The 16,179-nt window shown below is 45.7% G+C and overlaps 1 protein-coding gene across 4 annotated transcripts in view; it reads left to right on the top strand.

Annotated features, from left to right (window-relative positions):
• Positions 1–16,179, top strand: part of card14 (caspase recruitment domain family, member 14) — a 98,428-nt gene that overhangs the window by 8,662 nt on the left and 73,587 nt on the right. For 2 of the 4 annotated variants that reach the window (XM_038777726.1, XM_038777729.1), the window contains exons 1-2: positions 8,638–8,744; positions 10,171–10,262. The gene's annotated coding sequence lies outside the window, so the exon portion shown is untranslated. Of the gene's footprint in view, positions 1–8,637; positions 8,745–9,407; positions 9,426–10,170; positions 10,263–16,179 lie in introns of those variants that run through there. The other 2 variants (XM_038777728.1, XM_038777727.1) reach the window with 2 other exon arrangements.

Here is a 16,179-nt window from a genome sequence, read left to right as displayed (position 1 = left end):
AGTTATGGTAGAGGGCCAGCCATCTGACTTCCAGCTATGGTGCTTTTGATTACTGGCATAAAGTTAATGGTAGGCCTGTGTTACAGTATTGGAGGAATTGTGCTCATTTTTATGATTGTCAAGTGAGTGGTGATGGATCCTGACAAGGAGGTCAGAGGAGCTGGAAAGCCTGGTTCAGAAATGGGGGCTGGTTGTACTCCCTCATGAACTGCAGCACCGTATAGAAACAGAGCACAGACAACAGAGAGGGCAAGAGGAGGTGGGTTATTAATGGATGATTCTACTCACCAAGGGTCTTTAGTGATCACTTCTCCTCCCTCCACCTCAGCCAGGAGCAGCAGGTGAGGTGCCAGTGTTTCAACAACGGGGTGACCACTGAACCATGCCACCTGCTCCAACCCAATCTACTGCCTCATAACAGGGCTGGGTTGGCACTGCCAGTGACCATCAAGCCCACCGGTGCCCTAAGTTTCTACACCAGTGGATCCTTCCTTCTGAGAGAAGGCAGCATCAGCAACATCTCACAGTTCGCCACCAAGCATTGTTCAGGTAGGTGACAGAGGCCGTGTTCAGAAGGAGTCAGTCTGTCCTCACTGACCAGAGAGAAGCAAGAGGAGAGAACACCTGGCTTTCCGCAGTTGGTGCGAATACCAATGGTGCAGGGTGCAATGACCGCACACATGTAGCTCTGCAGGCCCCACTTTAACAGAGATGTTCCATAACCATAAGGGGAACCATTCTATTAATGTCCAATTGGTGTCTGACCATGATCGCAAGATTCTCTTGGTGAATGCCTGCTATCCTGGCAGCAGCATCAATGCTTTCATCCTGCAGCAGTCAGCCCCATATCTACCATCTTTGGTCCACTACAAAGAACCAGGTGCTGGCTGGTGGTTGTCGGAAGCTTTACACCTAGTTAATGATTCACTTCCTGACCACATGGGATGAGTGCTCCTACAATGAGAGTCTTGCAACAACAAGGAACATGATGGAGCAAATCAACCATGTCCCAAAGCAACACTTCTGCTGCCTGGGCCTCTCCAGGGACATCCTCTACACCAGAGTATATATGAAATGTCATGGTGGTCTGTTGTGTTGTCCGCAACCCAGCTAACATGAGAGCACAGCCGTTACTACCAAGCCTACCCTAAAGTGGGCAACTGAAGAGGCATTTGACCTGATCCAGGAGAGGCTGGTGAAGGCGCATGGAGAGCTGCTGAAGGATGTGAAGGCGGTCTTGTCGCAGCACGGGGAACGAATCATCTCATTGGAAGCTGTAGAGGATAGGAGCAAGATCCTGAGGGCAAAGGTGGATAACATGGAGAACAGGTTGAGGAGACAGAACCTCAGGATTGTGGGGTTGCCGTAGGGGGTTGAGGGCCCAACGCCGACTGAGTACTTTTCTCAGATGTTCGTCAAACTTTTTTTGGGGGGGGATCAGGCAATTGTCCTCTCCTGAGTTGGATCAGGCCCACCGAGTACTCTGGTGGAAGACTCGGGTAAATGAGCCACCACAGGCAGTGATTATTGGATTTCATGGCTTCCAAGAGAAGGAGCGGGTTCTGCAATGGGCCAAAGTGAATCGGGACACAAGGTAGGAAGGAAGCATCATCGGAATAGATCAGGATGTCGGAGCGGAATTGCCGAAGAGGCGTGTAGATTTTAATAAGGTGAAGTCAACGCTATTCAGGGTTGGAGTCAGGTTTGGAGTAGTGTACCCTGCGAGGCTAAGAGTGACCTTTGGGTTGAGAGATCAATTTTTTCAATATGTTGGAGATAGGTGGAAGTTTTTGGCAAGGAGCATCGGCTTGGACTTGAATAAATGGATTTGATTGGGACTTATCGGGTTGGTTGGGAGGATTTGGTTTGAGATATGTTGTGGTTTGTACCTGCTGTATGTTTGGGATGCGGGTCGACGGGGGTAGTAGTCAGGGTAACTCCCAGGGGAAGTTTAAGTGTTGTATGGGTGTTGAAAAAAATGAAGTGAAAATCGCTTATTGCCACGAGTAGGCTTCATATGAAGTTACTGTGAAAAGCCCCTAGTCGCCACATTCCGACGCCTGTTTGGGGAGGCTGGTACGGGAATTGAACCGTGATGCTGGCCTGCCTTGGTCTGCTTTAAAAGCCAGTTCTTTAGCCCTGTGCTAAACCAGCATGTTGTTGGGCTTTGTTTACTCTCCGTAGCCGACAAGGACTGGGAAGCGCCATTTTCTTTGTTCTTTGAGCATACACCCTGGGTGGGGTTTACCTTTGCCAGCTGTAAAGTTTCAGCTAGTGAATGGGAGTGAGGTGGGAAGGGGCTGCGACTTGTTGGACCAACTTGGACAAGGTTCAGTGAACCCAGCTTGTTTGTATGGTGAGGGGAGAGAGGAGGGAGTCATTTTTCTGGAAAGCTTCTTTCAGGATTATAGGGGGAGAGATCTGACTGGGACTCAGGTGTCTCGTCCTAGGGGTGAGGTTGGTGGCCATGTTGGGTGGGTCCTGGGCCAGGGCCTACCGGAGGTGGTGACCTTTGGCTTTTATCTTAAGGAATTGGTCACAGTCAGTGGGTTGGGGGGGGGGGGGGGGGGGGGGTGGACAAGAGGGGGATTATGGTATGAGTTTTAAAATGGTATTTTGTTTGTATGGATTTGATCATTTTGAGTTTCATAAAATGAAACCTTTAATCGAATTATTTTTTTTTAATTAACAAGCTCGAAATGAAAGCTAAACTGAATCTTTCTTTCCAAAGCTTGAGATACTGGGCTGGATTCTCCCGTCCCCCAGTCACGTGTTTCCCAGCGGCGCAATTGATCTACCATTGAAAGCCACCCCACGCCCCCGGGAAACCATGGGCAGGGGTGGGCTGTCGGTGGGAAAACTGAATCATAATGGTCAGAGAATTCCGGCTGCTGAGTCCAATTAAAACCACCCTCTCTGCCACTCTTCCTGGGATCAACAAATACAGCACTGGTCAGGGATCGAGTTATTGTTTTCTCGTCTGCGTTGGTTATTGTCACAATACTCAGTTTCATAACTTGTAAAAATTATCACAGTGCCCCCATTTATTTTAGTTTGAAAGCTTAATTACTCGAAGAAAGAGAAAAAAACTCCTTATTTGTATTGCATCACTCAATAAAATTCTACTCTCAATACAATTCCACTCACAGTCCAGAATTTTCAGTTAAGCTAATTGAGAGATGAACTGAACTCCCGTTGAAATTAACAGCTCAATTCTTTTTATTCAATGGCACTTGAAGCTCAATTTAGAACTCTTCATCCCCAGAAACACCAATGTGCCATGAAGGAACCTAAGTCGTACAGGTAAATACTGCACTGTGCTTTCCTACTACAGTAATTCCTGATTAACCTGAGTATGAAATTGAACGGGCTCGTCTGGAAACTTTGCACAGAGTTAAAAGTCAAAACCATCACTTTTGTCTAAATCGAGTGAATAGTGCAGCCCATAAAAGTCTTGGAGAAAATGTGGCATTTTGCAGAACTATCAGATTTCACACTCTAAAGGGAACAGATATGTCTGCAAATAGCTGCATTTGCTCCAGACGACAGAAAAAAATCATTAACAGAGCTGTTCTCCCAGTACTATTTCTCATCATGTAAGAAATAAATATCTCTGTTCAACAAGTTGGAGACCAGGGGAAAAAAATCAGTTACAGAGAGCAGTCATCGTCAGAAAATCAATTTGTGGCAAAGTGTGAATTTCATTCATTGTAACTGAAAGAAAATTCCAAAATAATTTTTTTTGTGTTGCTTCCACAGCACAAGAAGAGCTTACATGTTTTCTTTGATGCTCTTGGCAACAAAAGAAAAACATTACAAAGAAACTATAGCACGGGATGACACCATTTGGCATGTTCGCATCAGTGCTACGTAATTATAGATTTAATTGGAATGTATCCGTCTGAAATTCCCCTAATCTGTAGAGCAATGAATCGGCGTTTCCAAAGTGCTCTGTCCTCAGCTATTTACAGTAAATATCAATGACTTAGATGAGTGGATTGAGTGTAATAAGTTAAGTTTTACTGATGATACAAAGTTGTGGGGGGCGATTCTTGAAAATGGAGACGAAGTGCTTGTGCCGTTGTGAACACCGTCACGTTTGACGATGGCATGGAACGGGCACGGGGATGACCGATTTTGTCCTCCACAGGGTTCACGCCGCTCCAGCCTCCCTTCCCGGCGCCAAATGGGCGCCGCACCAACTCGCGCATGCGCAGTTGGGCCGCGCCAACCTGCGCGTGCGTGGGGGTCTTCTTCAGCGCACAGGCCCCAACTCAACATGGCGTCGGTGTTTAGGGGCCGGCTGCGCAGGAAAGTAGGCCCGGGGGGGAGAGGCCGGCCCGGGGGGGAGAGGCCGGCCCACCGATTGGTGGGCCCCGATCGTGGGCTAGACCCCATCAGAGGCCCCCCCCACCCACAGGCCACCCCCAACCCTTCCGCACCTCGGAGAATCGCGCGCCGGCATCAGGGCGTCGTGGCGCGGTTGCGGCGATTCTCCGGCCTGACGCGGGGCTCGGGGAATCGCCCCCGTGAAACTTATGCTGTAACAAGGATACAAAAAGATTTCAAGAGGTTAACTGAGTAGGCAAGAATGTGCCGTATGGAATATAAGGTGGAGAAGTGTGATGTTCCATTTTAGTGGGAAAAATAGAAGAACAGAATTTTTTTTTTTAAATGGTCGGAGATTGAGAAATGTTGGTACACACATCAATCACAAAATTGGAAAGCAAATGGTATGTTCGACTTCATTGCAAAGAGTTTAGAATTAAGAGGAAAAATATCTTACTCTAATTAATCATGGCCTTGGTGAGACCACACTGAGGAGTATTGTCCACAGTTTTGGTCTCCTATTCGTGGGAAGGATCTACATCTCTTTAAAGAGAGTACAAAGTAGGTTTACCTGGCTGATTCCTGGGATTAGGGTGTAGTCCTCCGAGTAGATCAGACCTATAATTCCCAAGAGTTAGAAGGATGAGAGTTGATCTCACCGAAACAGATGAAATTCTTAAGGGGCTTGATGGGGTAGATGGTGAGGAAGATGTTTCCACTGGATGGGAGGAGATTGAAAACTAAGGGCGAGAATCTCAGAATAAGGGGTTGGTCATTTAGAGCTGAGATAAGGTGACATTTCTTCACTCAATGAGTGGTAAATCTAATAATAATAATCTTTATTATTGTCAAAGTAGGCTTACATTAACGCTGCAATGAAGTTACTGTGAAAATCCCCTAGTCGCCACACTCTGGCGCCTGTTCGGGTACACAGAGGGAGAATTCAGAATGTCTGATTCACCTAACAAGCACATCTTTTGGGACTTGTGGGAGGAAACTGAAGCACCCGGAGGAAACCCACACAGACATGGGGAGAACGTGCAGACTCTGCACAGACACTGAGCCTAGCGGGAACTGAACCTGGGATGCTGGCGCTGTGAATTCTCTACCTCAGAGAGCTATAGGCAGGCACATCAAATCAAGGGAATATCAAGGGAATCAAGAGATATGGGGACAGTGCAGAAAGGTGCAATACAGGTAGATAGACATGTGGTGGGATTCTCCCGCAATCAGCGGGGAAGGGCCGTACAGGGGCTAAAGAATGGAGTGAACCACTCCGGCGTCGGGCCGCCCGGAAGATATGGAATACTCCGCATTTCCGGGGGCTAGGCCGGTGCTGGAGTAGTTGGCGCCCCACCAACCGGTGCCGAAGGGACTCCGCCGGCCGGCGCGAGTTGGCTCATTTGAAGGAGCGCCAGCGTGTTCTGGCGCATGCGCAGAACCGCTGCCGTGATTCCTGCCCATGCGCAGGGGGTTTCTTCTCTGTGCCGGCCATCGCGGAGCCTTACACAGGGCGGCGGAGGGAAAGAGTGCCCCATGGCACAAGCCTGCCCGCAGATCGGTGGGCCCCGATCGCGGACCAGGCCATCATGAGGGCCGCCCCCCGGGGCCGGACCCCCCCCCCCCCCCCCCCGCCCCACCAAGGACTCCGCAAGCCACCCTCAAAACCAGGTCCCACTGGTATGGACCTTGTCTAATCCATGCCGGCGGAACTGGTCAAAAACAGGCGGCTGCTCAGCCCATCGTGGCGCAGAGAATCACCGGGGAGGACCGCTGCCAACGGCCCCCGACCGGCGCGGCGCGATCCCCGCCCCCGCCCAAAAACTGACCGCGGAGAATTCGGCAGCCGCCGTCGGAGCAGTGGGGCGGGATTCACGCCGTCCCCCGCCGATTCTCCAACCCGGTGGGGGGGTCGGAGAAACCCGCCCATGATCTTTCTCAATGACAGAGTAGGCTCAAAGACTCCTGCTCCTGTTTTTTGTTTTATGCTAACATAATGCAATGTTGCTTTAAGGTTGTGCATTCTGATGGGCAAAAATAGGCAGCAGGAAATCCTATGAGATAACATCTGATGCACTTGCCAGCTATGCTAATATTATTCTTATTTGTATTGTTTCACTCAAATAAGGATTTGAACAGACTTTGAGAAACACAAAAAAAAGGTGCCAGTAAGTAACCAGGAAAACAAAGCCACAGGGTGGAATTTTACACCAATGGGATTTTACAGCCCTGACAAAGTTAATGGCAAAGTTAGATTCACCTGAGGAAGGAGTAGTGCTCCGAAACCTAGTGATTCAAAACAAACCTGTTGGACTTTAACCTGGCGTTGTAAGACTTCTCACTGTGCTCATCCCAGTCCAACGCCGGCATCCCCACATCGAAGTTAATGGACTTTTGAATGACTCACTATTTTACAGACCCGCCCATCCTATGAGAGGGCCCTAAAGCTCCGCCCATAGGAAATTGATGGCCTTGTAGACTCCTTTGGAAGCCTACTGGGGTCCACAGATCTCAATTTGATAAACTTTGTTGTGGTGGAACAAAAGCAAATTCCATTAAACAGACTTGAAGTTGTTGCCTTACAAAATTGAGCTGTTACTGTGGACAACAAATCGTATTCATCTTACTATTATTAACCGCCGCATTTAAATCCAAGACTTCAATATCACCAAACAGCAGCGAACGAAAAGATATTTTTGCTGTTATTTTAATTAGTAAATTGTTTCCGTCACGGTGACACAGTGGTTAGCACTGTTGCTTCACAGCCCCAGGGTCTCAGGTTCGATTCCCAGCTTGGGTCACTGTCTGTACAGAGTCTGCACGTTCTCCCTGTGTCTGTGCGTTTCCTCCAAGTGCTCTGGTTTCCTTTCACAAATCCCGAAAGATGTGCTTGTTCGCTAATATGGACATTCTGAATTCTCCCCCTGTGTACCCGAACAGACAGAATGTGGAGACCAGGGGTTTTTCACAGTAACTTCATTGCAGTGTTAATGTAAGCCGACTTGTGACAATAAAGATTATTATTATTTCCAATATTATTTCCAATATCATTATCCTGGCATGACGTTAGCTTACAGTGGAATAATGAGGTTGAGACATAAATAACCCCCAACTGATCCTCAAGAATGCAGAAACTAACGAAAAGACCTTATTTAAAACAATGCGAAATGTTATTTTTTTTTAAATTTACACTTAACATTTCCATTTCATTGTCACTAGATTATTGTGCTCTTCTCAACCTCATCTCACCATTGACAACCAGCCCATGGTCCTTGCTCTAGTCTTCCCATGCCAAACATCTCGACCACCTTCTTTTTAAGGCCACCCTTAAAACCTACTTGTATGATGCAACTTTTGGTCATCTCCCGTAATATCTCATTCTTTGGCTTGCCATCCATTTTTGTGTAATAATGCCTTTGCGATGTGCTTTTGGATGTTTTTCTATATAAGGGTGCCAAATAAATGCAAGTTATTGTGTCATTTCAGTGATCACCTATACCTGTACCACATATACCACATAAGTAAGCCTCAGGCTGGATTCTCCATTGGCAGCATCCTCCGTTTCGTTGGCAGCGCACTCACGCCCGCAGATTTCCCAACGGCATGGGGGTGCCCACAATGGGAAACCCCATTGGTCGGCTTCCAGGACGGAAAATCCCTCTGCCAGTGGGGGCGCGCTGCACCGGAATACGGGTGCGGTGGCGCGGAGAATCCCACCCCTCGTAATCCAGAGTAAATCCCCACTTCCAGGATTGGGAAGCAGGGAATGGCAGATTTGCATGGAACTAAATCTCATGAGGCTGTGGAAGGCTGCTCGGTTTCAGGAAGTTCCGTGAGTTACACGGTAGTGAAAATCCGTAAAAACTGATCAGGAATGTTTTTAAAAATCCAGAGGAAAGAGGTTCCATGGAAGTTCTCCAAAAACCCTACCCTAACTTGAGTCGAAGAACAGGAGATTGTCTTCTGGAATATTCATTTACCCAATTTTCTTCTAAGAATTCCCCCAATCTTCCAGAAAAGTTATGGTGGGAGACCAGGATCCAAGGAAATTTATCCCTAGGTAAACAACGAATTAGATTACATTTCAATGGCAACATAAAATAATTTTACGAATGCACATATTTCAAACAGAAAAAGACAAATCCTTGTCAGTTTCTTTTAATTTAAAAAGGACAGTATTTCACCCATTTTCCTCACAGCTTCGGGCTAAAGCATAAATAAAAGCTCAGCCTTTTCAAGCAATCCCAAGCATAGTCTAGTCCACAATACAATTACAACAGTCTGACTGGAACACAACAGATAGGCTGACAGCACTGTGTGGGTGCTGTAATTTCTCAGCAGGGTTTACAGGAGGCTTTGAATTCTGGCATCATTCTGCATGATTGGGTTTGGTAAAGAGGATTATTATTTGAAAGGTAAAAAAAAAAACAAGGTGCATTTTTGTGTATCTGACTGTGCGATTCTTTAATGTTTTGAATAGAGACAGGTATGAAAATACTTGCATTTTGAAAAAGGCTTTAAAAATGGACTCTTTTGTTGTGGCTGCACAGTCACTTTCTAATTCCCACAGCGATTTGTCACAAATGCACATGTTGTGTTGGTTTGGAAAGAGGATTTAGCAGGGCTTTGGTTTCTGGTGTTACTAATAATTTGTGTGTGATCTTGTTTTGTTTTTTTTTGTTTTAATTGTCATTATAATAATGAAGTATAAGTCTCTGAGCGTGGCAGGTATCGCATGTGCACCTCTGCTCAGTAGAGTCAATATGTGGAATGTGTGTGCATTTACTGCTGTGCTAGCCTAGTCAAATTCCCACGCATCCAAAATACATATGTATTGCCGTCACCTTATTTCGAACTGTAAAGTCAGTGCAAAACGATTGATGCACACCGTATGCATAAACATTTGAAATATTTGACTGAGGGGATGTGCTTGACTGAAGGGAGGTACAAGTGTGTTGAGAGATCTTCAGAATTGATTGTATTATCCTGCCTGTGCAATGCCTTTTCCGAAAACTATAAAGAAGTCAGTAGACACTGCATGATTAGGATCAGAAGGCAATGAGTCAGTTCTCACACTCAGTGCTCACTGATAGTCGGTAACTAATGTGCAAAATTTCACATCAAACAGAGTTAGGTTAGGGAGGGTTAGGGGAATTTTTTTTTTTAAGCAAACGATTGTCAGAATCTGAAAGCCTTCCCTGAGACAGTGGAAGGGTGTAGAATCTGCATTTCCCTCTGAGGGAGAAATCGATAAGTATTTCAAAATTGAAAAATTAAGGGATGCGGGAAAAGGTCTGGGGAATGGCTCTGTGGATCACACTCAGAAACCAGCATGAAGTATCAAATTGCTGTTCTGTAAAATTTGTTGATTTTAACCTCCCCTCCAATCCCCCCCCCCCCCCCCCCCCGCTGCCCCCACGCGAGGAAGGGTTTGATTATTGGCCATGTCACACTCACTTTCACTACATCATGGGTGAGATTCTCCAGTCCCGTCCCCCGTCCCCCTCCCCCCAGGCCCCCCCACCGCTTAACAATGGGATTTCTTATGGAAGTCACCCCGCGCCACGGGAAATCTACAGGCAAGGGAGCGCTGCAAGTGAGAACAGAGATTCCCCACGGCCGGAGAATTCTGGTCTATGTGCGCGGCCAAAATCAAAAATACAGAAAATTTAGATTTTCCACAATGTCCATTGGGGAGAAAGTGACTATTTACCAAGTCTCTTAATGGTTTAGGTTCTTGAAGAGTTAATCTACAGCAGGTCTTTATTTCCTGAAGGTATTTACTTCCTTGTTTTATTCTCTCTCTCTCTCTCTCTCTGCCTCGATATCTCTCTTCTGCAGTTGTGCCTCTTAGGAAGGTGGCAGGTGAACCGTTTGTTCTGCAGTCGAGCACTTGGCCAGGAATACTCAGGAACTGTGAAGATCTTTTTACCGTAAGTGGAATACTTTGTGCGATTTTTATCATTCGCAAGATAGCAAGTAATCGGTGATTCTACACAACCAGAAGGCTAATAAAGCAGGTTTGCTATTCTTGGCTTGGCTGTGACTCAAGTAAGCATTTCTGATGCTCATCTACATACCATTGAGTACCTATGTTTGCAATCAACCGGGGCTCCTGCCAAAAGAAAATATGATTTTAGACAAGCAATTGTGTTACTTTATCGAGTTACTTAATTAATAAAAATGTAACTTAAGTAGTAAACAATATTAGTGTACCAATGTGTTGTCTTATAAGTGGCAGATTGCCTGTCCACACCTATGGTTCGTCACAAGACAATTTCCTAACCTCAGCTAAGTCATCAGTGTTTGGTGTGGAGTGGAAGTTTGCCATTTCCTGACGGGAAAACAAAGGGAAGGTTTGTTGCCCAAATAACTCTTATTGTGCTCTGCCAGCTCTGGAGTGATATTGACACGATGTCAAGGAGATCCCTGCTTACTGATTCTATTGACTGAGGCATCTGGGCAGTCCTGAGATTTGCCTAAAATCTGGTAAAAACCGAAGTTAGAGTGGAGATTTGTATTATAGTCATCAGTTGTTAATAATTGATGCTGTTAAATGAATGAAATGGAAAGTTAGTTCAGCACTATTACATAAGTTTGTGATAAGAATCCTGATTTCAAAGTGTTAATATTGAATTCATTCATCTTAGGTACATACATATCTGCCCGATGGCATGTCCTATACTGTAGAGGCCAAATGACTGAACGTTTGTAAGATAGAAATAGATTGGATCTTGATTAATAAGGGGGTCAGGGGTTATGGGGAGAAGGCCGGAGAATGGAGATGAGAAACATATCAGCCATGATTTGATGGGCTGAATGGCCTAATTCTGCTCCTGTATCTTATGGTCTTATGGGATATCTTTGGTCTGTCATTCTATTTCTAAATTGCACATTTTCATTACTGCTCAGGATAACATGTTGATGTCCACTGAAAGAAAAGTATTCCTGGGGCTGGGACAAGGCAGACCAGATACATTGCCATATTCCCAACAATGAACTTATGGTACTCAACCCCTACTGAGTGATTTTGGTTTACTTTGATCTGTGTTCTTGCCGCCTCTTGGAGCGAGACTGAAAAATTATATTGGGGTAGTGTAGAGCGCTGTTTTCAACATTTAAAACAATGATCACCTTTGACAAGAATCACAATAAGCAGAGCTGTCTTGCGGTGCCATTCATAAATGGTAAATTATTGCCTTAGTGTGAAAGAGAAAGGAAACAAAATAACCAAGCTTGATTAAATAGTTACATAGAACATAGGACATTACAGCGCAGTGCAGGCCCTTCGGCCCTCGATGTTGCGTCGACCTGTGAAACCACTCTAAAGCCCATCTACACCATTCCCTTATCATCCATATGTTTATCCAATGACCATTTAAATGCCCTTAATGTTGGCGAGCCCACTACTGTTGCAGGCAGGGCATTCCACGCCCCTACTACTCTCTCTGAGTAAAGAACCTACCTCTGACATCTGCCCTATATCTATCTCCCCTCAATTTAAAGCTATGTCCCCTCATGCTAGCCATCACCATCCGAGGAAAAAGGCTCTCACTGTCCACCCTATCTAATCCTCTGATCATCTTGTATGCCTCAATTAAGTCACCTCTTAACCATCTTCTCTCAAACGAACACAGCTTTAAGTCCCTCAGCCTTTCCTCATAAGATCTTCCCTCCATACCAGGCAATCTCCTCTGCACCCTTTCCAATGCTTCCACATCCTTCCTATAATGCGGTGACCATAACTGCACGCAATACTCCAAATGCGGCCGCACCAAGTTCACAACTTGGCCACTGCTATCGGAGTAAGTAGATGAGAATGATCAGTCTACTGCTGCCCTCTTGCAGAAAAGAGGGCAACCAACTCGGGACACATTTAAAGCAGACCAAGGCAGGCCAGCAGCACGGTTCAATTCCCGTACCAGCCTCCCCGAACAGGCGCCGGAATGTGGCGATTGGGGGCTTTTCACAGTAACTTCATTTGAAGCCTCCTTGTGACAATAAGCGATTTTCATTTTCATTGTGCCGTAACACTGGAAATCCCCGCAGGTTCAGTTTTGAAAACATAAGTAGGAAGGATTAAATTTAGATAGCAGGGATTAAAATGTCCAACAATCAGTTCAAATCTACAATCGGATTGTTTTGTCACCACACCCACTTGCCTCCATGTAGGTCACTCTTACCCTGAGGAAGTGCCAGAGGTTTGACCAACTTTCAAATAAAAATAAAATACTGCGGATGCTGGAAAACTGTAACAAAAACAGGAAATGCTGGATAAACTCTGCAAGTTTGGCAGCATCTGTGGAGAGAGAAACACACAGTTGTTATTTTGAGTCCATATGGACTCGAAATGTTAACTGTGTTTTTCTCTCTCTTCACAGATGCTGCCAGACTTGCTGGGTTTATCCAGCATTTCTTGTATTGGTCGCCTTTCCTTCATTTGAACTGACAAATTTGAATGGTGCAGCCTTGAACCCTGACACCTCTGCGAAACCTCGACTTTCATGATGTTTTGTGAGCAGCTTTCAGGATGGTCATCTCCTCTACAGATAAAATAATGTAATTCTTTATACAGGTATTATGCAGGCACGGTAACGCAGTGGTTAGCACTGTTGCTTCACAGTTCCAGGGTCCCAGGTTCAATTCCCAACTTGGATCACTGTCTCTGCAGTAATTCTTTGTACAGGTATTATGCAGGCACTGTAACACAGTGGTTAGCACTGTTGCTTCACAGTTCCAGGATCCCAGGTTCAATTCCCAGCTTGGGTCACTTTCTGTGCAGGGTCTGCACATTCTCCATGTGTCTGCGTGGGTTTCCTCCCGGCGCTCCCGGTTTCCTCATACAAGTCCCGAAAGACGTGCTGTTAGGTAATTTGGACATTCTGAATTCTCTCTGTGTACCCGAACAGGCTCCAGAATGTGGCGACTAGGGGGCTTTTCACAGTAACTTCATTGCAGTGTTAATGTAAGCCTACTTGTGACAATAAAGATTGAATTATTGAGAAATTAACCCAATGTGTCACCTTAATGAAGTAGCCAGATGCTATTTAGAATTAATCATTTTAAAAGCAAATTTGAACCTTTCAAATGCTTTCATGGCAGCAGACTTACCTCCAGCTCCTCTTGGAACAGCAGAGATCCATGTGGCAGATCTGTCGAGCATTGGATTTGTATCTTTGGAAAGAACTTGCACTTACAACTTTATTAGATGGAGAGCAGCACACACATAGCACAGGTATTGGTTTGGATGTCAATTAACTTAATTGTAGAAGTGTGGACAATCTGCTATTAGAACTAAAAGGAGAAAATATTGGGGATATTCACCAGTTGTGGAGAGAAAAACGGTTAACCCTTCAGGTCGGTGACCTTTCACCAGAACTAAAGTTCATTGACCTGAAACATCAACTCCATTTTTCTCTCCATAAATGCTGCCACACCTGCTGTGCATTTCCAGCATTTTCACAACTTATTTCAGGTTTCCAGCATCTGCTGGATTTTGCTTTTGTGCTAATAACCAAAAGTTACTTCATCCAAATTAGCTGTTACGGGTACACACCAAGTTCCCACCTAGCATGTTATTTGCATAGCTTACTTCAAATTCAACTTTTAATATAGAAACAAAATGGGACTTCACATTATCAGGAGCAGACTGTATAGCCAGGGCTGATTCTTCCCGGTGTTCAGTTACACTTACAAAATAAATGTTGCATAAATCTATGAAAAATCCTTAAGACATCAAAGTCATTCCTTTCCAGCAAATATTTATGTTTACATTACAGAACATTAAAAAGCAACCATTATATACTATGTATCTGAGACAATGACCTGGATTTTATGGTCAGCGGTGAAGCTACACAACACATCATTGACCTCAAAGAAACATGCCCACAAAGATCTCGTGATCTCTGACGCATGGATTTCCGCTTTCTCGACATCAGTTTGAAATTGATGCCAAGTCAAGGGGCATCTCCTTTCATCCAGCAACATAGGTCGGATTTACCAGCTGTTCACGCCGGCGGGATATTCCGGTCTCTTGCCGGCACATAGGTATCCCGGCAATGAGGGGTGCAGTCTTCAGTTCAGTTATGGCAGCATGTCCAAATCGCTAAAGAATGACAATGCTGTATAAAATAGCAGAGGTGAATCACTTTATCAGTACTGATTTTGTTAAGTAAACCTTCAATGAAATAGGCCCAAATGAAGTTGGACATGGAGCATGATAAAGTGATTGTTTTTGGGAGATCTATAGATTTGCAATTTACACATTCAGGACATTATTCCTTTTAAGTCCTATTATCTCTAGACAGAATGTTAAAGAGGTATCAATGGCAGCTGTGGATCGGGATATAAAGGAGAAGAAGGAAATTACTACTACACTACATCGGCAATTTGCACATCCCTCTGTCCATAGCTTGAAGATTTTGTTAAAGGATGCAGGGGTACTGGATGAGAAATACATGAGACTTGTCAAGAATAATAATGAAAAATATGGGGCAGGATTCTCCAATCCCGCGGCTGAGTGTCCATGCCGTCGTAAACGCAGTCGCGTTTTACGACGGCGTGAATGGGCCGCTGCCAGGACTAATTCTGGCCCCTGCAGGGGGGCGAACTGTGCACCGCGGGATCCGCGCATGCGCAGTGGCACCGGCGCCAACGCGCGCATACGCAGTGGCCTCCTTCAAGTCGCCGGCCCCGACGCAACATGGCGCAGGACTACAGGGGCCGGCACGTAGGAAAGGAGGCCCCCAGTCAGAGAGGAAGGCCCACTGATCGGTGGGCCCTGATCGCGGGCCAGGACACATTGGAGACCCCCCCCAGGGTCGGACCCACCCACAGGCTGCCATCCGACCCTTCAACGCTGAGGTCCCGCCGGCTCAGAGCAGGAGAGAACGGTGCCGACGGGACTTGTTTTTTTATTTACGGGCCGGAGAATCGGCGGGCCGGCCGCGGAGAGCGGCCCGCGACCGGTGCCGTGCCAACCACGGCGGTGCCAATGGCGCCGATTCTCCGCTCTGTGGAGAATCGCATGCCGGCATCGGGGTGGCTTGGCCCGATTGTGGAGATTCTCCATACCGGCCCAGGGCTGGGAGAATCCCGCTCATGGTATTTGTAAAAGATACAAGAGGGTGAGATACTTTAATAAAACTATAGCGATGGAAAGGGCAGCACGGTGGTGCAGTGAGTAGCCCTGTTGCCTCACGGCGCTGAGGACCCAGGCTCAATCCTGGCTCTAGGTCACTGTCCGTGTGGAGTTTTCACATTCTCCCCGTGCTTGTGTGGGTTTCACCCCCACAACCCAAAGATATGCAGGTTGGTGGATTAGCCTTGTTAAATTACCCCTTAATTGAAAAAAAAATAATTGGGTACTCTAAATTAAAAATAAACTATATCAGATGGACGTCAAATATGGGATTAAAAATAATTTCCTCCCACATTTTGTAGATGTACATTTTGTAGAAGTACATTTTGTGGGCGTAGAACTAGCTTTAGTCTGTCAATGGTAATGTATGGTGAAGACCACAGAGTGATTATTGATAAAATAGTGACAGATAGGAACAGGGTCTGGAGCACCAGTTAGATTCTAAACAGGCAATAGAAGAGAATTTGCCAATAATGAATTCAGGTGTATGTGTAAAAAATTGAATAACCAACGCACGCAGCCGCAGCAACAAATCCTTTTAGCAATGGGATATGTGAGAAATGTCGTGATTGACAAAATGCTTTGAAAAATTTTAGCTGACTACTTGAATTGTTAATTGACAACTACTTTAGCTTGGGCAATACATTCAAAAATACATGCTCAAGGTTGCTGGGGACTACAGCCACTATCAATTAACTTATGGCGGGAAT

This window comes from Scyliorhinus canicula, chromosome 18 (genome assembly GCF_902713615.1).
Source record: "Scyliorhinus canicula chromosome 18, sScyCan1.1, whole genome shotgun sequence".
Classification (NCBI taxonomy): Eukaryota; Metazoa; Chordata; class Chondrichthyes; order Carcharhiniformes; family Scyliorhinidae; genus Scyliorhinus; species Scyliorhinus canicula.
Note: the sequence above shows the minus strand (reverse complement) of the source record. Positions and strands in the feature narration are given on the sequence as shown.